Raw genomic sequence first — 25644 nt, forward strand, 5'->3', positions numbered from 1 at the left:
TTCTCGTTTTGCCCCCTCTCAATTATTATGAAATATTCGTTGAAGGCTTCAGGCCTACGGCTGTGTTGTATCTAGTGGGCAAGTTTCATTGAGAATAATAAACGCATAATCAACATTATTGGTACACTTTGGGTCATCAACATTCTATTCTTCATCATATTCTTCTCTATCAGATTCATCCTTACTAGCTAGCATCCACTTTTGTTTTAGTGTGTAATAGGTCCCACTTCCCAGGATGCATGACATGCATGCCTTCATTGAATTGATGGCATTTTCTACATTACTATAAATATCTACATCTATATATTGCTTAAAAAACCAGTGGGGTGAGTTCTGTCACTAGGGGCGGATCAGAAAGGACTAACAGGAGGGGCTGAACAAACTATACAAAACTATAGCCTCATCTTCTAATGGATGCATGACAGAAAATTTTAGTGGTGACTTCATGCGGACTCCCGTGGTTACAACGTACGCCGGTAGTGGGGGCTCAAGACCCCATAGCTCCCGTTGTAGATCGGCTCCTGTCTGCACTCCTACCACCAACTCCCCTAAACTGAAATGTGAGAGTGAGACCTGATTGAAAGGCCTTTTTCATTCAAATATCTTGTACCTCTAACCTCTACCTTTAATAGTACAAAAGTAATGTTTTTTATGCTGGTGGTAGTGAGTTTGTCACTCCCACCATAACTTTCTCTAAACTGATTTTGTGGGACTGCTTGAAAGGCATTTTTCATTCAAATATTTTATACCTTAACATCTACCTTTAATGGTCCAAAAGCAATGGTTGAAAACTGAAAAAAAAAGATAAAACCTAATTAATTTTAAAAATAAGTTCTCGCTCTCTCAGTCAGATCTAGATCCGCCCACCTCTCTCTCTCTCTCCTCGTCGTCGACGCCGAGTGCCGCCTCCCCGCTGTTGACTACCGGTTACCGCCTCCTTGCCCTCGACAACTACCGCCGCCTTCTCCTTGGCCTCCACGACGATGGCTGCCTCCTTGGTCTCCACGACAATGGCCGCCTCCCCGATGCCGAGCACCTCCTGTCCGCCCCCTATGACCGCCGGCTACCTCCTCCTTGGCCTCCACGAGGACGGCCGCCTCCCCGCCCTCCTTGATACCGAGCGCCTCCTCCCCTCCCTCAACGACAACTGCCGCCAACTCCTCGGTCTCCACGACGACGGCCGCCTCCTTGCCCTCCTCGATGCTGAGCACCTCCTCCTTGCCCTCCTCGATGCTGAGCACCTCCTCCTTGCCCTCTACGACCGTTGGCCACCGCCGACCCGCCATCCACTACCACCGGCCGCCGCCTCCACCAGGTTTTCGGCGAAATTTTTCAATAATGTCTTAGGAATTTGTAGGAAATGTTTTAGAAATTTATAGATAATGCTTTAGGAATGTGTAGGAATTCGTAGGAAATGTTTTAGAAATTTTTAGGAAATGCTTTAGAAATGTGTAGGAATTTGTAGGAAATGTTTTAGTAATTTTTAGGAAATGCTTTAGGAATTTGTAGGAAATGTTTTAGGAAATTATTTGGGAAATTTTTGGAACTTTTAGGAAATTATTTGGGAATTTTTAGGATTTTGTAGGAAATGCTTTAGGAATGTGTAGGAATTTGTAGGAGATGCGTAGGATTGTTTTGGAAAATGTTTAGGAAATGCTATAGGAAATTTTAGGACATGCCATAGGAAATGATATGGGACATGTTAGAAAATGCGTAGGAAATTTCAGTAGTTTCTTCGCTGCAGAAATGTCTAAGCAACATGATATGTCCATATCGGGCGGTACAAGTGGAGCTACATCTGGGCAGAACCCTCGGGCGCAAAACCACCTACCGACCACCCGGCAAGTTATCACCGTTGTGGATGAAAGTGGTAAGCCTACAGCGTCGAGGAGTGTCATCTCCAAATGGTCGAACAGTTGCAGGCGTGTAGCACTTGATCATTTTGGTATCCTTCATAAAGGTATTAACAAGGTGCAGCTGGTCGAGAAAGAGCGAGCTTTGACAACATTAGTCACATGGTTCAACTATCCTGCTGAAGCAGAAACCAGACGGCACTACAGAAGATGGGCAAAGCATGGAAGAATTTTAAGTGGAAGCTTTTCTCCGAATATTTCATCCCGCCCAGTAATCGGACCCCTTCAACGATTACCTACAAATAATAGAGAAGGTGTGGGAGGAGTTCTTCGGGCTCAAAAGCATTCAAGAGTTCGGGAATGAGCACCCACACCGACCCGGCACAACGGGGTACATCGAGAAGGAGGAAATAAGGGCTCAAGAGGATGATGCTACTGCTGCAGCAAATGTCCCTATCCCTTTCACTGACATCTCTGAAGTACTAGCTCGAAACTGGGCTAGACCCAGTGGTAAGGTCAACTAGGATGACACCATTACATTTCCAAAACAAAATGATGCCACTGTCTATCAGCAACTAGTGAGTTCCCTTTTAACTTAAGTAATGTTGTACTCGCAAGCTCCTTTCATACTTCCTACATGTCATTAACGATTGACCCTTATAATATATAGATGGGGTTGATTGTTGAAGAAACTTCACAATGCGAGGTTGAGTCTGCACCGAGGAGGCCGAAGATGACATTTTCACGAGGGTGCTCGGAAATCCAGAACATCCTAGACGAACTCGGGGAACAGGCTGCGACGTGCCATGGAGGCATGGCTTGCCCCAATATGTTGCGCATTGTCAGAAAAGGAAAATCTCAATAGAAGAGATGGATGCTTGCATGAAGGAGCCGCTCAAGGAGGTCATTCAAGAGCTGAAGCAGGACATGGACGCTAGGGTGGAATAAAGGGTGGCAAAGGTCCTCGGCGATATGAACATAACTCGAGGGCATGAACAAGTGACACACCATCTCCTCATCCACACGTTGACGTGGGCAAATCACAACGAAGGAGTAGTTGTGTGTCCATAGAGTTGCCTCATCTTCCGGTCCAACTACCGGCTATGGTGGACAGCATAGAGGTAGCTGATTTTTTATGCCTCATCTCATTTCAAATGCCTCACCCTTGACACGTTTAATTAAGAAATTTTCGTTGCAATGCAGGACGTAGCACTGTGTATCCTAGTGGTTAGGGTCACACCAACCTTTTTGTTTGAAGTCGCAAAGGGCATGGCTTACATACCCTCTAGCATAGAAAGGGTGCACAACGTAGACCTCATGACTGGATATGCGAAGCTGGTAATCAATTCGGTTATGCCCAACCAGCTTTCATATCCAATACCTGCGCCATCAAATGATGGAATTCTAACTTTGGGCGATGCACGTCAAACGTACATACAATGGTTCAAGGCAGATATTATCATAAAAGGTGGTTCCTCGTCCAAAACACCCGGTAGAATCTGAACCTCCTATGGCTCAACTATCAATTAAGGCTTCTCATGAACCCGATTTGACGAAACCACATTCACCCCGGGAAACCATGCATGGGTTTGACTGATGTAGCAGCCACTAGGGATGAAAACGGAGCGGATACGGACGGATAATGCTCATACCATAATCGTTTTCATATTTTTTACCGGATACGAAAACAAATACGGATAGCTCGAATACGGAAACAAATACGGATTATCTCGAATACGAATAAGAATCAAATATGATCGGACACGAATACGGAAACAAATTTTTCTCGAAACACGAAAACCAACTCAACCTCTAATAGAAATAAATATCAACATATATAATTAGCTCATTTTATATAAAATGAGGTATAATTTATAAATATTTTTTTAAATTTAAATAATATTAATAGTATGGACTAGTGTTAAGAGATAAACTACTATTAAAATCTATAAAGGTATATTGAAGGTTATAGAGTTAGAAAGAAATGGGGTATGTCTCATGGGTCCTGCGGATATCCGAATAGCACTGTTCACCGGATATCCGAATTATTATCCGTATCCGACGGAAACCCTGATACCATATTCGTATTCGTATCCGGGAGAAAATATCCGTATTCATATCCGTATCCGAAATATCCGAGAATTATCCGATCCGAAAGGTATCCGTATCCGTTTTTGTCCGGAGCGAACGGAAACTATCCGCTCCGTTTTCATCCCTAGCAGCCACCTTGACTCCAGTTAAGACCACATGGAAGGCCGATAGCTCTCCATCACCTGTCAAGAGACAAAAAGGTGATTGGAGTCATTAGTGACCACTAATCTCTGATCAGGGCCAAATCCATCAAAGGTGAGGGTTAGGGTCCGTCAGAGATGGCCTGATCCGGGTATCCGGCGTAGTGCGGGCTACAGAGCACATATTCGATCCATACATTTTTTAGATAATAGATTCGATCCAACATTCGATCCATACATGAAAGCATGGACAGCTGCGCCTGCGACAGCGAGCATCAGAATGTTGAGGAGGTTTTCTTCTTAGGTAATGGAACTAGAGTATATATGGAGAAGATATGTTGATATGTTGATATGGGTATATGATCCATAATTGATAATTATTTTGAACCGTGAATTGCATTGCATATGATTAACTGGTTCAATCGTTCGGATTACTACTATTAATTAATAACCCCCCTTCCTTTGTGTAGCTTTTAATTGATGTGTGAAACACAAGTGTATGCAGACTTTACACTCTTGAAATTGGCTGAAATTTCGGTTGTTTTGGAACCTCTTTATGGAATTATTTCAAAATTTAACAAATATTGACTGAATTTGAATAATTTTTACCAAATTCACAAAAAATCGATAATTTCAAACCGAAATTTCAATTCCCGATCAGAGCAAGCCAATTGGAGACGAGCATCGATTGGACACTTGCCATGATCTAGGGTCGTTTTTATGATAATAGGGTTTTCATGAAGCATATAAAATGAAAGCATCCGTCTTTAACATGAAAGTGCACTAGCTCCATTAGATGGGCCTAGTTGGCCGGGGTCTACAAGGGTCCTCACTTATATTCTTTTCATTACACGGGAAACTCTATTCATGGCTCGAGGAAATGTTCACTTGTTTTTATGTCACTCAGAAGGTCATCAATTTTTTTTCAAAAAAATAATAAGATATATCAATATGTGATAAGTCGCTACACAAATATATAGGTTTAACTTCAATTTATATAAGTAGAAACAAAATTTACAAATCTAACACTAAATAGAACGTGTAATTCGCAATCAAATTTGTTTATTTAGTTTCTAATTATATAAGATGAATTCGAACTTGCATATAATGAGATATCACATATCGATCAATTTTGCTAAATGGTTTTAAATTATTTTGTAACTTTCTAAGCGCCATGCATAAAATAAAGGGATGTCTCTCAGGGAAAAAAAAAAACTCCCATTATATTGCTCTGCACTTCACCTGAAGGACGTACGCGCACAGCTGTTCATACGACTATACGAAGCCCTGTCTAGCTAAAAGTCTCCTCGGTCTCGATCCTCACCTTGCCCCTGCAGCTGCATACCCGGCCCTTTCGATCTGGTTATCAATCGATCCGGTCGCCATGAACGACGGTCAAGGTCCTCTCTTTTCTAGCTTCATGCTGTCTATACTTCCCTTTCTCAGAGATATTGCAACGATAGCACAGTTTGTTAATTACTAACATTTTCTTGGCGATATCATATCGGCAGCTCGATTGATCGCTCTGTAATAATTTGGCTGTCGTTACTGCTTTGCTTAATTAGTGCGTGAGTAGCATGTAACACCGTACCACTTCATGGTCACTACTACAGGGTACTTTGCTGGCAAACCAGCGAAACCCAACGACAAAGAACAACAGGCCGGTGATGAGGAGACGCAAGCTGTTGATGCACAAACACCTGGCGGTACGTAACGCTTAATTAATCATATATGCGTGTATTGCTTCACTACTTCTTAATTTGAGTTACTAATTATCAGCCAAAGCATTTGTTTTTCTCTTTTCAAAGGGTTTAAGACCGAAAGTGCAAATTTTACATTGTTTTCCTTGTTCGCAATTGTGTTAGTGAATTTGTGTATGAAGACACTTAATTTCTGATGCTTTTTTATCTCAACCGATCACAACTTCTCAAATCATTTCCGTATGCTTTCTTAATACGCGTGTCTACCTAAAAGATACTTACATTCTGGGACAGAGGAAGTAGCAGATTTTTAGTATTATGATTTGTCATATTTGCTAATATGTTGCTATATTTTTGAGATTTAGCTAGTAGTATGTATTACATTCCTCACCAATCTTAGTTTGCATATGAGAGCACGTACGGGACAGTAGATTTTAATCTCATATATCTTAATTTCTTGAGAAATAAACTAATCAATTTTGGTGGCATACAAGATTACTTCATGGGCCCTCCAGCAAACCTTCAACAGCAGCCAGCAGCGAAGCAATCCGCTGATCAGAACAGATCAAGCTTTCTGGCCAAATGGTACTTCAAGAAGCACTACCGTACCACACACTAACAATATAATTAAGCTTCCTGATCACCCAAATTCACATCTGACTAAACTGTCTTTCATCTCTAGTTGGTGATTTCCTTTTCTTTTTTCTTGTACCATATCACCAGCTGTCCATGCCTCGCGGGCGTTGGAGGAGCAGCAAGCAAGAAGAAGTCTGGCCGTGTTCTGTATGCATATAACTCAGCTGAATCATTCAAGTAAATTGCATGGAGGGAGTTGCCATGGATCAGCATCTCTGTGTTGCAAGTTGTAAACATCTCCGGAACCTTCGTGCTCAAATTTATCGATGTTCGATATATACGTTGGTTTCATTAATTGGTATAGTGGGTATGTTGAAATTCAATGGAACTATCAACTATGGTTGATTATCAACCATGCACTGCAAATATTATAATGTTGACCTCTCTAAGAGCATCCCCAGCGCTCATCCAAATATCATCCTCCATATACCCATATGGATGGCCATCTAAAAAAGATTCCTCATTCATATCTCTTCCCACTCCAACAGATCATCCATATTACATCATCTATATCACATCCTCCTATATGTTACTAATATCTCCCAACTAACCTTACACTTGTATTTTTAAGGGATATATTTTGAACAACTAAATTTTAACGGTATTATTTATCGCGATAAAATTTTGAAATGAGTAAATTTTAACGGGTAATTTTTTAATTGATATATTTGATTTGGGTGAATGATAGCAAGAAAAATCATACCAACACAAATAAAATAAACATACTACTACTGTCTTTTCTCTCCTCAGTTTTTCTACTCTTCTCTTCTTCTTTACAGGAGTACTACTACTCTTTTCTCACAGAGAAGAGGGCGAGGGGCGAGCGAGGGGGGGGGGGGGGCGACTGAGGGGCGGCAGCGGACGTGGGCGAGGAAGGGCGGGCGGGCGCGCGGGCGAGCTGGTGAGGGGTGGGGGAGGGGCGGCGGATGGAGGTAGGCGGCGGTGGGCAAGGGGAGCGGATGGAGGCAGGCGGCGGCAGGCAAGGGGAGCAGATGGAGGCAAGCGGCGGCGGGCGGACGGGCGAGGTGCAGGTAGCAGTGGGCAGACGGGCGAGGCGCGGGCGGCGGGGTCGCCGGGCAGAGGGCGGTGGCGGGTGGACAGACGAGGCGCGGGCGGCGGGGTCACGGGCGCGGGCCGCGGTGTCGCGGCGGAGGAACGATAGGCGGCGGCGGGCGGGCCTCTGCCTCTACTCCGAACCTCCACCGCCAGATCCAGTAGGTCTCTCCTCTCTACCTCCATGCCTTCACCTCTACCCTTGCACGGCACCCATGGAGCGACGCGATCCGGATGGTGGCGTGAGTTTATCCAGAGACGGGCAGTTGCTGGATGGCATGAAGAGAGAGAAACGCCAAATTTGGAGCCCCCTATGGCGTATCTGTTGGAGCCCCCTTTTCTCTCCTCATGCGCTATTTTCAGGATGGAGCATGTGATACAGGAGGTGCTGGGGATGCTCTAACCCGAGTCACCACAAGCTACTCCCTCTGTCTGTCGCTTTAGGGTTTAAATTTTGTTACAAAATACTTGTCACTTTAGAGCACCTTTTGTAACATCAATCATTTGGAGGCATGTCACAAGGGCTTTCGACCGAACCTGCCGAAACCACAAAGAACCCCAGACCCGCGAGGCGCCAGTTGAAGCCCAATGGGTTAGCACTCGGGCGAAACACCTAGGCGAAGTCGAAGGACAGCGTCTAGAGGGTTCGCCTATGGGACTCATCGTTGGATCTTCACTTTGGGTGAAGCCATGGGGCGAAGCAGGAAAGATTCGCCCGAAGAGGAATCATTTTCGCCAGGAAGCCCAAAGGACGGAACGATCCAGGAAGGCTATTCACCATTAGCGGGCTGGCCCAAGTAGCCCATATAGGGGCCCATAGCTAGGGTAGACACTATATGCCCTTACTAATGCCCCTATCATAAAGGTATCCATATAAATTCCTCTGTATATATATTAAACCCTAGAGGATTTGAGCCTGTACTGAGACTATAAATAGCCATCTAGGACCATGTAATGAGGGATCCCAAAAGTTTTTACCAATTAATATATTGTCTTTACTACACATCCAATCCTCTAAGAGTGCCACGCCTTTCGACGTGGCATGGTTGTCTTCCCGACAACAATTTCCAATTCAAAATTTTCTCCATCCTACCCCCAACTACCTTCTCACTTCCATCCGTACATTATTGAATAAAGGGCATTATGTTTATTCTTCGTAAACCTTAAATTTTGCTAAACAACCTGTACAGAGGTAGTATTAGATAAGTGCAATCCATACGCGCAATGTAGCCACCCATCCTCATCATGTATATGACGAAATTAGACCTATTTTTTGTATAGTAATTACAATGTCGAACTAGGAAGAAAGGAGATGTTTAATAACAAATAGCACACGCCAGTCCACTACCAAGGCATGTACCGTTTGATCATCCGCTTGTTAGCGATGACCCAACGCTCGTACACCAAGAGACCCTTCTCATACTATCTTGCAAAAATCTCAATTATATATTTCAAGCGTATACTCTTGCACATCTAACCCATAGGACGGTTGTTACCTATGCACCTTCATCTCAATTAATGACATAAAGTAATATGGATAATATTCTAAACATAGTCAAGGGTACTAACATCATTAGAGTTGCAGGAGAAAAACAAAACATGGATCATGGTATGCCCGTATTAACGGCAAAATTTGTTAATGTTCTTTAGTGGATTCAGTTTTGGAAAGAGGTCGATCAACCAATGAAAGTTTATCAATAAGAGACCGAGTTCAAGGAGGAATCGTGAAGACCACGTCATGGCAGTCTAATTCTATCTATTAATTAGGCAAGATTTAGTAACTTTCCTTTTATCTTTAGGAAGTATTTATCTAGTGTCTGAACATGACTTGTAGTTTTCCTTTTATCGTTAGGAAACTTGTACCATGTCCAATCAGGACTAGTATCAACCAGTGGGTATAAATATGTCAACCATGGTCATTGTAATTTATCTCCACATATCAATACATTTACTTTCGATGCATCTGTTGATGAAAAATCCGCGCTCGGCCGATAGTGCCAGGTCTGTGTTGGCGCAAACTAAGTCAATGAACACAACGACCTGGGAGAACTGCTTAGCCCCAATGCAGGTCTAAATCTTGGTGAGATGCGGGCGTGCCAGTTAGTTTGATCCTGCAATTGACAAGGTATAAAATTGCAGATCAATGAGCCAATCGGCTAATAAGTCGAAGGAGTAATTTCATCCGATGCTGATGCCAGCCGATAGCAATAGGGTTTTGAGCAATCGGCTAAATATCCAACATAGAATCTAACACTCGACGTATAAAGGCGATCAGCTGATGATAATATAGTAATAATATAATCTAGTAGAAGTCAATTAGCTAACAATGATATGATAGAATAAGCACTGATCCGAATGTTAAAGAATACATCAGCTGGAGTCCCAATGTCATAAAATCCACAAGATTAGATTAAACAGTGAAATCTTTGTTGCGATCGGCTAAATCCAACTTGTATGTAATCCTTATAAGCTGATGCAACGTCTAGATAACTCATCGGCTGAAACCCCGATGAAACCCTTATTGGCAATCAATTGGCAGGCTAGAGATTATGGTTCTAAGCTCGACTTAGTAGATCAAACCTAATTGATGCAACACTAAGTATGAAAAGAAACATAATATCTAGACAACTTAGTAGATCAAGCCCTTGACTGATTTTTAGGGTGGTAGATGCCTTAGCTAATCTAATCTAGTAAAACAATTTAGTCGATATCAGCAGAAACCCTAAAGCGAGAGACAACCGATAGAGCTAAATTGAGATTCTAAGACTAGATTAACAAAACATATGATAAATAGGCAAGCAAATATATCAACCAAACCGAAGCAATCCTAGAGGTCGAATGTACTGATGCAGCCTTGAACGACACTATTGTAGCCGGTACAATTGCCTGGGCCAGCGGAACATTGGACTTACCCCTTTGCCGGAGATCGAAGACCCATGCAGCCCCACGTCAGTTGCCAAGTTCGCCGTGATAAATAAAAAGTAGAAAAGGTAAAAGGTGGCGATGCACCGATTTGTATTGATCGTGAGATGGTTTACAATGACCTCAGATGTACATATTTATACCCATGGGGAGATACTAGTCCTTACAAGACACTAAACACACTTTCCTAAAGATAAAAGGAAACTAACGAACTATTCCTCATTAATACATAACTTGCCATGCCACATCCTCCTTGAACTCGGTCACTTCTGGATAAGCTTCCTTTAATAGAGTAATTTCCTTAACCGAATATAGCAGGAATTCAACTATTAGCGGCATGATAATTCTCATCAGCTAATTCTAGGATTCTGAAGCCAATACTGACTCTAGGCCGATGATATCTTCGGGACTTACCAAATTTCACTGTTAACAGCACTATCACCCTCTTTTACAATGTTTTTACTACCGACAGAATTTGGCACCTGAATCACCTGAATCGGGGCTACATCGGCTTCGATCTCCAGCGAAGGGGTAAGTCCTAAGTTTTGCTGGCCCTGGCAATTGTATCGGTATATTTTGCCTACATGATATTTCAATTGTATTTCTAATTGCACTGTGTTTAGAGATGAATCGGTTTACTTAGGACTGTCTCAGTTAGATCTGTTATTCTGATTTAGGCCCTGTTTGATTCAGCTTAGGATTATTATAATCTGGATTATTAGGAGTAAGCTGAAACAAACAAGTAGATTATTATGCTAGATTATTATAATCTATAAGCCAGATTACTATAATCCAATAATCTCCTCTAGAGGAGCTTTTTCTAGATTATTGAGTGGCTAAAGACCCACTACCCTTAGATGCCTCTAATAATCCAGAGAAACAAACAACTCGTAGCTTATTTTATGTTAGCTTACTATAATCCAGCTTAGAGTAATCCGATTTAATAATGTAGATTACAATAATCTTAAGCTGAAACAAAGATGGCCTTAGTTGAGATATCTCTACAATCACAATATTGTTTTAGATAAACATTAAATAGATTTCATTGGCTCATTGAATATTAGATTATTATATACAAATCCCATGCTGCATCAGTTAGGTTCAAGCTGCTAAATTGTCATTGATAATCTAAGTCTTGTTAAGACGATAGGTTTCATGCCAGTGTTTTATCAGAGCGCTAGCCGATATGTTATCTTTGCATCGGACTTCCAGCCAATGTATGTTTTAACCACTGAGCCTACATTTATTATTTTGTATCAATATTGACCGGTTGCTTCATTGGACTTATATTTCATCATATTATCACCGACCGATTGGATTGATTGTTCAAACCGATTGTTGAAAACCCTATCGACATCGGCTTGTTAGCCCATCGGCTTTTTGATCATCAACATATTTATCTATCTTGTCAGTGCAAGATCAAATTGATTGACACGCCCACATCTTATCAAGATTTAGGACCTGCACTAAAGTTAAGCAGATATCCCATGCCTTCGTGTTTTTCGCGTCAACAGCCTGTCCAACCCTCGTACATGCAACTGACTAGTTATAATCATCATGAAAATTGGTGTCACTCTGCACATTAAAGTATTCATCACCTACATCAAATTCTAAATGCAACTACCATTAATACAAAGCAAGAGTTAGTAAAAAAAAAATGGAAATGCAAGACCTAAATACATGCAAGCTGAGATTAGGAGGGCCATTTGTGGTCACAATTTTCAGCGTAAAGCAAATTTTGCTGTGGTATATTTTTAAACCTTTAAAGTAAGTACAAGTAAATTATTGTAGAAACATCATCATGCTTGCTGCCCTCCACGGCAGGAAGCCACCACATGTCAGCCACTAAACCCTTCATTTGTAACCCCTCCAGGAAGGCACTGCTATGAAAAAAAATGCCGGCTCCATGTACGTAGCACGTGGTGTCAGTATACCTTGCATCCGCAGCTAGGGTACATTGCGGTAGTGCATGTGGATGACCTAGTCATCAAGACCAGGGAGAACCAGCCCACAATGATCAATGACCAGGAGGAAACATATCCAGAAAAATGTGCATTTGGGGTTCTAGCAGGATAGCCGACTGTGCTAGATTTGGACCACGGCTACGCGGCCTCTAGAATTAGTGCCTTTGCCTTGTTTCAATGCACTTCGCCATGGTTCGCTTGGCTTAGCCCTTCACCGTGCTTCGCCAAGCTTCATCGTGCTTCATTCAGCTTCACCTTAATTATTTTTTCGCGATTCGTATGGCATTGCTGTTACTTGCTTTGGCTGACCTACCTCCAACAGCAACCACCTGCACGGCTAAAGGGGGTGCAACATTTGGCCAGTTGCATGGTTGTGGCGGAAGGGTGTTTCATCTCCTCGATAGGAGAGAAGGAACTACCTATATTCAAGTGGACCCAAGAGACTGAGGCCGCCCTCCAGATTCAAAAATGTACCTCTCCATGTCCCTGGTTTTGACTGTGCCTAGACCCATGAAGTCCTTCTTGCTGTATGTCACTGCTATCCAACTGATCGTCAGCACGATGCTCATGGTTGAGCATGACAAAGGAGAAGTGACCGTCTACTTCGCCAACAGGTGCTCCAAGGTGCCCAGACACGCTAAAAGGGATTATGCACAACCTGGAAGCCATTGGATGGGCAACCAAGTGGGCGATTGAGCTCGATGAAGTTGCCCTCTACCTTGTTCCTTGCATTGCCCTCAAAAGCCAATCTGAAGTCCCAAAATCCACGTATGATCATCCAATATTATGATCACGCACATATGGACATACATAATAAATTTAAATTGATGTACTCAACTTTCCATGCCGAAGGGCCAAAACTCTACTAAAACTTTCTCAATTCAAGATCCAAATAAAAAACCAAATAAACACCATAGGATAAGGTCAAGGGTGGACAAGATGTATAAAAGTCAGTACCATTGAAATATATGTTATTCACCTTCTAGGGTTTCCTCATAGTACTGTTCTTCTATATTATTACTTATGCAAGAGTGAGTACTTATGTGCGTAATTTTACGGTCCATGAGGAGGTACGAAAGATACCATATTTTATATTTTATAGTGTAAAATTTGTTATGTCTTTACGAGAAAAATTAGAGGTAGTATGCACCTCTACCATAAAACTTGCTCGATCGCAATATCCGGTTCTTGTGCAAGATATAAAGAATAATATTTATAGTTGAGATGCCCACTAGTTTACCAGCAAGCATTCAATTCCAATACTCTTGTTCCCTAAAAAAAATTTCCAATACTGTTGAATAAAGCAACTGATATATCTAGGGAACATATCCTGGGTATATAACTTTTACGTGCACACTCCATACACACTAATTAACTAATGTCACAAAAAAATCTAAAAAAACATTGTGTAGACATTTTGAAAAGGATCACACCTACTTGTAAAATTTTAGCCGTAACAAAAAAAAACTGATAGTTTTGAGACTATAAATCTATCAGAATTTTGTCTTTTATACATAATGAATTTGAGGATGAAACTTTACAAATGTGATACTATTGAAAGTACATGTGAATGTTTACTACTCTCTCCATATTTTAATGCATGACGCCGTTGACTTTTTGTCCAACGTTTGACCATTCGTCTTATTAAAAAAAATATGTAACTATCAATTATTTTGTGGTGACTTGATTCGTCATCGAATGTTCTTTAAGCATGACATAAATATTTTGATATTTGCACAAAAATTTTGAATAAAACGAATGGTCAAACGTTGGTCGAAAAGTCAACGGCGTCATACATTAAAATATGGAGGGAGTATATTGTTTGGTGATATTTGTTCTTTGATGTGTATGGTGTCTACACAGGAAGGCTTATGTGTATAGGATACGTTCTTATACATCTATGTGTATTTCTTCGGAAAGAATTATTACACACCATGCATTAGTTATGGTTTTCCACGTGACCTAGCATCCTATTCGTGTCCAAGTTGAAAGGAGCATATTTATCATTGAGATGCCCATGGGCTCACCAGCAAGCATTGAATTCCAATGTATTCTGAATGAAACAACTCACACAGCTCATCCTCCTTGTCTTGGTGTCATGGTGACATATATACTTTGTGCTACACAACTAAGTAATATAAGCTGGTAGTTTAAGCTGGCCATACATGCATCCATCATCCATGGCTGGGATATCGCAGCTCCTCCTGCGCGAGTCCACCATCACCATCACCATCACCACCACCACTAATATTCCCGGTGCCGGCGTCGAATTGCCCAGACAAGTGCGGCAACGTATCCATCCCCTACCCGTTCGGCATCGGCAGAGGCTGCTACCTCGACCTGCCGGGCTCCGGCAGCTTCAGCATCACCTGCAACCACAAGACGGACCCTCCCCAACCCTACACCGCCGATGCCCTCTTGGTCCTGAACATAACGCTGGAGACAGCGGAAATGTTCGTCGTCTCGGCTGGCGCCCTCGCCGTGGTCAAGTACCCATCAGTAAGAGCAAGAAGTGCCATCACGAGCAAATTTATCACTACTACTCAACAAGAAGAAGAACATTCTATGCAAGTAAAAGTAACTGTAGGAATGCCTGTCACCCAACAAGTAAACATGACATTCTTACCAAGCGGATACACCTTGAGCGCACCGTACCGGCTTTCCCCGACGGGCAACATGTTCACGGCCCTGGGGTGCGTCACCATGGCGAAGTTGTACGGCAGCGTAGAGAACAGCAGCAGCAGCAGCAGCACGGGGGCGACGACGACGACAGCAGCAGCAGCAGGAGGGCAAATGATAGGGGAGAGGGCGTATGCGTACGACGCGGGCTGCATCACCTACTGCCCGAGCCTGAGCGACGCCGCGGCGGATGGGGCGCCGTGCAAGGGCCTCGGCTGCTGCGAGTCGTCCATCACGCCAGGCCTCACCCAGTTCGCCGTAGGATGGGGGCGATGGCCAGGTGCATCCGACGACGACTACGGCGAGTTGGACCCCGAACAGTACTACCAGTATGCCTTTGTGGCCCAGAAGGACTGGTAACTAGCTAATTCCGGACCTGATGATGATTCTTTGTTATACTATATCTTTGCAAGTTTTTAGATGTTTTCCCATTTCTAATTAATAACTTGACGTTGCCTAGCTACCCACGTTTTAATTGGTGTTTCCCATATATATATCTCTAGTAAAGAAAATTTCAGCACAAGGAATATATATAGCACCCATATATATAATACTAAAAGAATTGGCACACGTATGAATTTTTAAAATTGTTTCAACAGTAATGTAGTTCAAAGACTGTTCATTTCAAGTCATCTATAGCATCAAAATACATTACGTTTTTTGGAAAGGACTTAGAAGAATTGCATGTATAGTGTACACTGCTGGAGAATGCATATATACTCCCGGTTCACATCCCTCTTTAATCCCGGGTATGCAACCGGAACTACGAATCGGGTGAAATAACCGGGACTAAAGAAGATCTATCTTTAGTCCCGGTTGGTGTAGCCATCTAGAGTTTATTTTTTTTCTTTTTTTTCTATTGTTTTTAGCTGCTTGCATATTTTTTTCGTCGTTTTTTGCCAACATTCACATACCAAAAATCACAGATCGAGTTTTTTTTCTAATATTCACAAATCCAACATTCACATATCACAAATCCCAGATCCAACATCACAAATTCATCCAAAAATTGAAATCACAAAATCATCCAAAAAAAAACATATCACATCTAAAAATTATCCCCACGCGGGTCGCCGCCTCCGCCCCCGCGCCGCATCAGGCCGCCGCCACACACGGCTGCCGCTGCCCCCGAACGGGCCGTCGGCTCCGCCCCGTGCCAGGCCGTCGCTGCCCCCACGTAGGCCGCCTCCTCTGCCCCCGTGCCGTGCCAGGCTGCTGCCACGGCAGACAGCCGCTGCGGGCCGGCGCCTTCGCCCCGCGCCGCACCAGCAGCCCACCACCGCGTTGAGCCGCCGCTACCCTCATGCGGGCCACCGCCTCCGACCCCCCCTCCGCCACGCTCGCTCCTAGCTGCTGCAATATTTGAGAGGTGAAGATGAGAGCAAGTGAAGAAGAGGATAAGGGAGAGGGGGAAAGAGGTGGAATGGTAGGAGGAAATTAAAAAGATAAGGAGCAAGTGTTTGCGATAGTGGAGGAGAGGATAAGTGCGAGGGATTATATACTACGTGTTAAATTTTAGTCCCGATTGGTAGTAAAGATTATTTAGATCTTTAGTCCAGGTTATAAGATCCTCAGCCCCCTGACAGGCCACTGACAGGCCTTATCAGGGATGAACCGGGACTAAAGTTCCAATCGGGACTATAGATCACATAGTTCCGATGGAGTTTTTAAGCGGGACTAAAAATGCTTTTTTATTAATGTAGTTTTTGACTGACCCAGCAAAGGTCAGTTCTCCAGTTGTGGTATAAGTCAACAGTTAATTAATTGTTCAATACTACTTACTCCGTTTCAGGTTATAAGACATTTTGACTTTGGTCAAAGTCAAACTACTTTAAGTTTGATCAAGTTTGTAGAAAAAAATATTAACATTTTTAATCCAAGACAAATTTATTATGAAAATATATTCAATAATTGATTGGGTAAAACTAATTTAGTATTATAAATATTACTATATTTGCCTATAAACTCATCTGTGACGGGCTCAAACTCTAACCCGTAAAAGGTGACTCGGTCCCTTTTGACGGGGTACTTTAGAGCCTAGCACGGATGACTAATTGGTGATATAGTCCTCTTGCAACTCAACAACAATGTTGCTTATAGTTGGCCAAAAGCCCGAGGCCTGACAGCCCGGCCCAGCCATGGCACGGGGTTTTGGTCTGGCCCAAGCACGGCACGACCTCTACTTTGGCACGATGGGCCGACCCGGCATGGCCAGGTCCAACTATCAGGGATTTAATAGATGAGGGAGCCAAAATAGACTTAATCCAACCATATAAGGCACGGCGAAAGAGATGAGGGAGAAAAAATGAACTTTTTCAAAGGAGGAACACGGTAGGCTTCGTGGCTTCGAGTTGGTCTGGCATGACCCGAGTCTTATTGGGTCGTGCTTGGGCCAAACGCGCAGCAAGTAGATGGGCACAGCACGATCCGGCGTGTAGGTCGGGCCGTGTCGGCCCGACTGATCTCGGCCCGAGCCTGGTCATGCTCGGGCCATGCTAGGCCGGGTGATCCTTTTGGGGTGTGTTTGGTTGGGTGGATGAGCCTGGATGGGAGATGCATGGCCGCCCGATTTTTTTTGGTGTTTGGTTGGAGGGCAGGGTGGATGGGGCAGCCCAGAATAGGGAATCTTCCCTCAATAGGTTGGATGAGTGCATCTGGCCGATTTGGTTGGATGAAGCCATCTAGTTTTGGTCCGGGTGATGTGACCTATTCTGATTGGCTATGGTTGGTTTGATTTTCTGTTAAGCAAGCTCTAAATGATTTTTTTCTCCTAAACTGTTTATCTAATTTATGGTTTGATTACACCATTATATTTGTTACAATTAAATCTTTAAAACAAGATCTCGGATGAATATATTATGATAAAAATATATATATGACAAATGGGTCCCACTATCTTATGGTTTCTCCCATTCATGCTATATCCCCTAACCAAACAAGAAATTGGATCAACATATCCATACAAACCAAACAAAAAATTGGATCGCCATATCCAACAAAATATGGATGGCCATATCCCATCCATGCATGACCGTGAACCAAACACACCCTTGGCCATCTATAATGCTGCTCAACCGTGACGGGGTTATATATGTTGTAATCCGGCACCAAAGAGGTTTTACCTTAAAAATGTAACTGCTAACAAAATGACAGAAATAGAGATATACATTCCTAGAATCCCCATACATTTCACAATCACATAAATTCCAAACCTCGATTATTTACAAGTCTCAATAATTGGATGCCTCACATATTTCTTCAACAAAACTTTAAGTTGCAAGCCTGAAGAATTTAGAGAACTGGACATGCATCTTGAAAAGAGAGCTATCACACGACCTGTGAATTTATATACAATTTGATAAAAATAATAGAATTAGTAACGCAAATGTTACCAACAGCCCACCATAGATGGTTGTCATCGGTCATAGGTTTGATCACACAGCCCATCACAGATGATTGCCACTGTACGGGCTGCAGGTCTCCGTCGCTGATTGGCTGATTAGGATGCTAGGGTTTTGAAGTAGTAAGGCTACCAGTGCTACTTCCAAAGTGCCGAAGAGAGTTTCTCTAATAGTGAAATTCTCCTAATGACTCATTTTGTTTTTGTGCTCCAAATTTCATGCAGTACCACATGGGGTTTTCATCCAGGGGAAAAGAGATCGATACATTTCTATGCACATAAGGTTACTCGCCGTGCACACCAACTAACATATATACAAGAAATTACAGAATAATTGATACATGTACATATAATACTATTGCACCTATATGTTAATATGTAAAGTCTCAACAGTATAACATGAAAAATCTGATAATTTTCTCAGAGTTTTGTCTTCTATGTCTCTGTGTTCGCTGAATCTAAAGTGGAGACGTTACACTTGGATATGTTGTTCTATTATAAGTACATGTACAATTTTTTAAGGCATGTTGGTGAGATTTCTTAACACGGAGCTTTTGTGTACATCCGTTTCATCTAGTCTAGTTGTTTGTTGGAAATCTGGTCTTCATGTATCTGAGTATCTCTGGGGTTTTGATATCAGTAAATTCTCAACTTGTAACCTAGCTGAACAAATCGAGTAGTATTTTTTATTCATTGGCGAGTTATTCCATCACATATATTGTGATATCTCACATTGATTGTAATACTTTTACGCAGGTATACGTTCAAACAAGATCATCTTACTCACTGGGACATAGACAACATCAGTGTTCCTTTCGTTCTTCACTGGGATATCAAGGATGGACCTGCATGCCGACCAGAGACAAATTATGATAGTCCCTTCGGCGCATGTCATAGCAACCACAGCAAATGCGCCAATGTCACCAGTGGTTTGGATGGCTATTTTTGCAAATGCTCCGAGGGATACATTGGCAATCCGTACATACCAGATGGATGCAAAGGTTTGTATCCCAGCGCTCTACTCTCCATCTGCATGCTTATGTTTTTTTTAGATAATGGATTAAAAACCCGACCTCTACATCCAAAAGGATGTACACAGCCCAACATGTCCATACATGAGTACTTAGACTCCAGCCATTACATGGGACAAAAAAAGTTTAGATGACACGAAAAGAAGATAGAATTACAAGTTCAACAAACAAAACGAAATGACTAGACCAACAACCTCAACGACCAAACTCAAAGAACCGGTCTAAACTTCAACTCTCTTTCTGAAATTCCAGCCACACCTAGACAAAAACTCCAAAACTCTCATCTCTAAAGCCTTGCAGCATTCTTTAACCACGTTGCCATCCTCTTCCTTAAGCAGCAAAGACCAAAGTCTCACCCAATTAATGCATTCCCCTGAAAATTACTTGCATAAAAGAGTACGGGTATGATCCATTAAAAACCACATCATTCCTACTCAATCACACCGCCCAGCACAATGCTGAAATACCCACAAACACTTGATTTTTAAGCCTAGGATTAACACTGGTTAGCCAAATACCAAGTAAATGTGACACTGTGTGGAGGCTGATGCCAAACGTGAAATAAACCACGTTGCACACGTACCTAACCAATGGACAATAAAAAAAAGGTGTTGTATTGTCTCGTTAGAATTACAAAAGCAACATCTAAGGCTACCTTAACACCTTCTTTTAGCAAGATTGTCCTTAGTTAAGGTGACTCCTTTCTAAAGTACCACAAGAAAATTTTAATCTTAAGTGGAAGCCTTAGCTTCCAAATAAAAGACTTCGCATTTCGAAACATGATTTTTTTTACATCGAATTGACAGAAAATATTCCATGCTTATGTTATTAGTCGATATTGTCGGAAATCTATAAACACCCACATCCCATAGGTAAGTACGTACATATCCCCTGTAGGATAATAACCTTACACCTATCTAGATCACAGCTGTCAGTGGAAAAGTTTGTACAAGGATCGGAGCTCTCAAGCTTGTTAGACTAATTCTTGCTGATTGTAGAAAGACCAACTCTCACTGACGTGCTTCGGCTTGCTTTTATACCCACCAAGCACCAGCACTCTCTCTTTCTGTCCACAAGGAGACATATAATATTGTATATAATCATTAGCACAATTAGCTCTTTGAAGCCACGCGCAACCAGTTTGTAGAAAACCAAACCCAGATTCACTACTGGATTTGGATAATTGGCCGGAAGGCAAAAATCACATTAGTCCCGGTTCAAATAGGAATCCCGGTTCAAAAGCCCAACAGTACTTTTTGATCTTTAGTCTCAGTTGGTAAGATCATTTTTAGCCCCCGTTAAGAAAGTGTTAGGCCCCTCACTATCTTTAGTCCTGGTTGGGTTACCAACCGGGATTATAGATCGACGCGCGCGTATATAATCTACTCGTACTTAGCAACGCGCAGTGCACTTCGTTGCTCTCGTCTCTCAATCTCTTCGAATCCTCCCCTCTCCCTCTCTCTCTCTCTCCCTCTCTCAGCTCTCTGTCTCGCTCCCTCTCCCTCCACCGCACCACCCGATGAGAGCGGTGGGAGCGGAGGAGATGGCGGCGGCTCAGCAGCTCGGAGGTGGCGGCGGCGCCCTGGTGGCGGCCCGATGGCTCGAAGGTGGCGGCGGTGGCTCCCTCCGCCTGTTCGAACTCCTCCTCCTCCCTTTCCTCATCCTCTTCCTCCGTCTGTCCTCCTCCTCTCCAGGAGCATCGGGCGGCAACGGCAGAGCCCTCCCTTCTGCCGGATCCTGTGTCCCCTCCCCCGGATCCAGCGGGAGGGGAGGCGGCAGGCGGCGCATGAGGGGCTTGCGGCGGTGCACGAGGGGGAGGAGGCGAGCGGCAGGCGGGCACAATGATGCTCATTCTTTTTTTTTTTTTTTTTGAGAATTTTGTGATGTCCATTCGAGTATGAATTCTATTTGTGATATTAGCTGTGAAATCGTGATGTGAAACATAGTATGTTCATTCGATCTGTGATGTTAAATTGATGTGGGGATTTGGGGATGTATATATGGAGCAACTCGCTTTGGAAAAATCAATATGCAAGCAGAAAAAAACAATGAAAAGAAGCAACCCGAAACTAAAGGGTTGCAAACCAGGACTAAAGAGGGTATCCTCAGCAGTTATTTACTCGCCGCTATACGCACCCAAATCCATGCATGTGAACACGAGAATTTTGCTTACAGCGTACTCCCTCCGTACAAAAAAAAAATTCCAATCCTATAAGTGTATTTGAACATTCACGTTATCCATATACATCCTCAGGATTATTTTTTTTCAGAGCAGTATCCCTTTGCGTTAATATAATAGGATAGTGTAATTGAATCTGGAGTTAATGTGATGGATGTGTGATGTGGCACTGACTCAGCAAACAAGTAAAGGTAAAAATTAAAGTTGGCGACGAGGAAGACTACATTAATTGGAGATTCGTGTAGCGGTGGCTCGAGGTGGAAGATGTGAGTGAAAGGATTCAGGGCATATTTGGTAGAGCTCCAAGCCTCCAACTCCTAAATTTAGCTTCAGGAGTTGGGTCTGGAGTAGAGTTGTGGAGCAGCCTAAACCCATCTCCACCTCTAAAGTTCATTATGTGAGAGCGCTTCACCCAGCTATGCTCCCACTTTAGGTGGAACTAAAACTGTTTAGCTGAGCTCTAGCTCTAGGAGTGGTGGAGGTGGAGCTATAGCTGGAGCTATGCCAAACAAGCTCTCAATTATGCAGCGATAGCGATGTTGACAAACAGTGGATTGTTCCTATGACAAATAGGATAGATGCAATTTTGGTTTCCAGCGATAAAATGGGCCACATGTATACTCCCTCATTCCCATAAAAAACCAACTTAATACTGGATGTGACACACATCCTAGTTCTACGAACCTAGATATATCTTTGTCCAGATTCGACGTACTAGAATATGTCACATCCAATTCTATATTCGTTTTTTTGTTTGGATGGAGCGAGTATATATCTAGCTAGCCAATAGGCTACGGTCATCTAGGCCACCGAGCCAGGTCAGGCTCAGCTTGCTTCATTAAGGAGATACAGAGCCAGGCCATATTTCCAACGGTAATAGAACATCCCCCAAGAAGATGAGTTCATAAGTCAATGTACATGAATGAATATATTCACAGTCAAATTTAGCATTTGGAAAAATTTAGGCGAAGCCTTGGGAGGGAGAGAGCCTTCTCGCTAAAGCTAGTAAGAACCCTTGTCGATCTGACTGGAATCCTTTGTCATGAGTAGAGGTCATGGATCGGTTTTGTCATCAGAATCCAATCCAAATCCAATTTGGCTCTTCTTGTGTTCCCTTTTTTAGGTGTTAGGGTTTTTGGAGTACTAATTTTCTCTAAAGCCTAATTAAACCTTGATACGCAAGACCAACCATACTATAAATATAGATGTCAAGCCTATTATTGGAACCAACAATTAATCGACAAAATCGACTTAGTATCTAACCTCTATCTTCTACCCTACCTATATCATTCTTCACTTATTCCATCCCTATTTTCCCTCCAATCCCATAATTGCTCATCGTATTTTGTCTCCCCTGCATTAGAGGACATCCTAACTGGCTTTTCAAGCCTAGATCAAACTGGCCCACATTCATTTTGCGAGTTGCGTTCCTCCATTTGACAATGAACATCTACAGTACCACCCTTTCGTTGACTTATTTCCGTGTTCACTACTCTTGAACCCTTCCTCTCGTATCGAGAAGCACTGCATACAGGGAATTTTCTATGGCATATTTCTTGTACTACGATATCAACGCGGTCATGGCGATTCATAACTACGAGTCATAGATGACCCCTCATTCTTAACAGGTGCTACATCTTAGACGAGCCACTCTGTGACCCGTAAGAGATGTAATTATCTGATACGAGCATTTTTCACCTATCATAGATTAATATGCCCCTGTTTAGCATCCCAAGTTTAGGCTGTGCAAGTTTTAACACAAGGCCAGAGATATTTAACTACCTATATTTTCTCCTTCATGAGCGTGTAAGTAAAACTAAGAATAGCTTTATTTATTTTTATATTTAACATCTACTGTTTTCTCCACTTTTCAGATGTTAATGAGTGTGAAAACAAATCTATTTGTGGTGCTGGGTCCACATGCAAGAATACAGAAGGTAGATATCGTTGTGACTGCAATTTCGGCCAAAGACGTGACAATAGTTCTGATAACATGGGTAATTGTGAACCCATATTTTCCAGAGCTGCCATAGCAGTCATAGGTGAGGTTCAATACATGAATGCAATGTTGATTGAAATTTGCAGCATGCCATACATTCCACATATAATATATAATGCTCTAATTACATGCAGTTCTGCATTCCATGTATACACCATATTTGCATTGCACTACATTCAACTTGAAGCTCAACATTGAAGTGTGAAAACATAATTATTTCCAGATAGACCATGGCTGTGCCTAAATGTTATCTTTTCGCATGAGCATAGACCATGTGGTTGTGCCTAAATTATCTTTTCACGTGAGCAATATATATGGACTACGCATTTGCATGAATATGTATAAGTTACCTTTGCAGTATTGCATGTTCTATATATTAACTATTTTGTTTCCTATTTGTCCACAGCAACAGTTTTTATCATCGCACTTCTAGTCGTGTTACTAATGTTCATTCTATTGGAGCGTAAGAAAAGAAAGCTGAGAGCTTATTTCAACCGAAATGGTGGACAATTGCTGAAAAGTATCAAGATAGATATTTACACAAAGGAGAAACTTGACCAAATTACTAAAAATTACAGTACTATTATTGGAAAGGGTGGGTTTGGTAAGGTGTACATGGGAACCATCAATGGAAATGTGCGAGTTGCGGTCAAAGGCTGCATAACAGTCAGTGAGGCCCGGCAGCGGGACTTTGCAAATAAAATCACAATCCAGTCTCAGATTAGTCATAAAATTTAGTTAAACTTTTGGGTTGTTGCTTAGAGACAGATGTTCCTATGTTAGTCTATGAATTCATACCCAGAGGGAGTCTCTGTGACGTACTTCATGGTAAAGAGTATAATAAGAAACATCCTCTCTCACTACTAGCACGGTTGGATATTGCTATTAACTCTGCAGATGCTCTTGCTTATATGCATTCATATGCTAGTCAAAAAATTCTTCATGGAGATGTGAAATCTGGTAACATTCTTTTGGATGATAACTTTGTGCCAAAAGTTTCTGACTTTGGGACATCTAGGCTCATGACTATTGGAAAAGACCACACCACTTTTGTTGTCGGAGATATGAGCTATATAGACCCTGTATACATGAAAACTGGCCTTCTCACAGAGAAAAGTGATGTTTATAGCTTTGGTATTGTCCTTTTGGAGCTCATGACGGGAAAGAAGGCGAGGTACAATGGGAATAATAGCCTCCCCATGAACTTTATGGAGGCTTACATGACAGAGAGTAGAGCATACGAGATGTATGATAAGGAGATTACAACTACTGAAGAGGACATAAAATGCACTGCAAATGTTGGTACCATCGCTGTTAATTGCCTTAAAAATAGTGTGGATGAGAGGCCAGCTATGACCGAGGTTGTGAAGGATCTTCAAATTGTGCGAAGTGAATGGTTGCATATCCTTGGGCATAGGGAGCATGACTCAACTGAACCTATGGGTATTTAATTAATAGAATTAGTAACACTCCTATGATATCCGACTGTAACATGTGAAGCATTTTAGATATTGTATTGTAGTGAACATATCTAATCCTTTTGTATTGTGATCGTGTAACACCCTTATTTTTTTTATTTTGTTCTAATCTATTTTATCATCTATTTAAAATTTCAAAATTGATTCTTATGAGTAACTTGACTCTCGTGTCAAAGGTCTGAAATTCAACATTTTATTCCTCCAAAACTTTCCACGAAAAATAGAGGCCATCAAAATCTAAATTCAGTTCAAATCCCTACCAATTTGAATACTAAAAATCCATGGGAATAAACAAATCATACTGTTCATCTTGGACATCCTCTCTTCCTTTCTTCCTCTGCAGCCCAACTCCCATTCCCATTCCATTGTCTTGAATAAGTCCACCTGCCGTCCCTCAACTTCACGTCGAGTTTGTTTGACATGTCCCTAATCCCCAATACCAAAAATCTTGACCGCTCAAGTGTTCAAAACTGTGCAACTTACGTCCCATGGTAGTATAGACCACATTTACCCCTGTTT

General features: G+C 42.2%; 1 pseudogene; it reads left to right on the forward strand.

Moving 5' to 3' along the window:
* Positions 1-14456: 14456 nt before the first annotated feature.
* Positions 14457-25238, forward strand: LOC127769946 (wall-associated receptor kinase 2-like; annotated as a pseudogene).
* The last annotated feature ends 406 nt before the right edge of the window (positions 25239-25644 follow it).

The sequence above is a fragment of the Oryza glaberrima genome, chromosome 4, assembly GCF_000147395.1.
Source record: "Oryza glaberrima chromosome 4, OglaRS2, whole genome shotgun sequence".
Taxonomy (NCBI): Eukaryota; Viridiplantae; Streptophyta; class Magnoliopsida; order Poales; family Poaceae; genus Oryza; species Oryza glaberrima.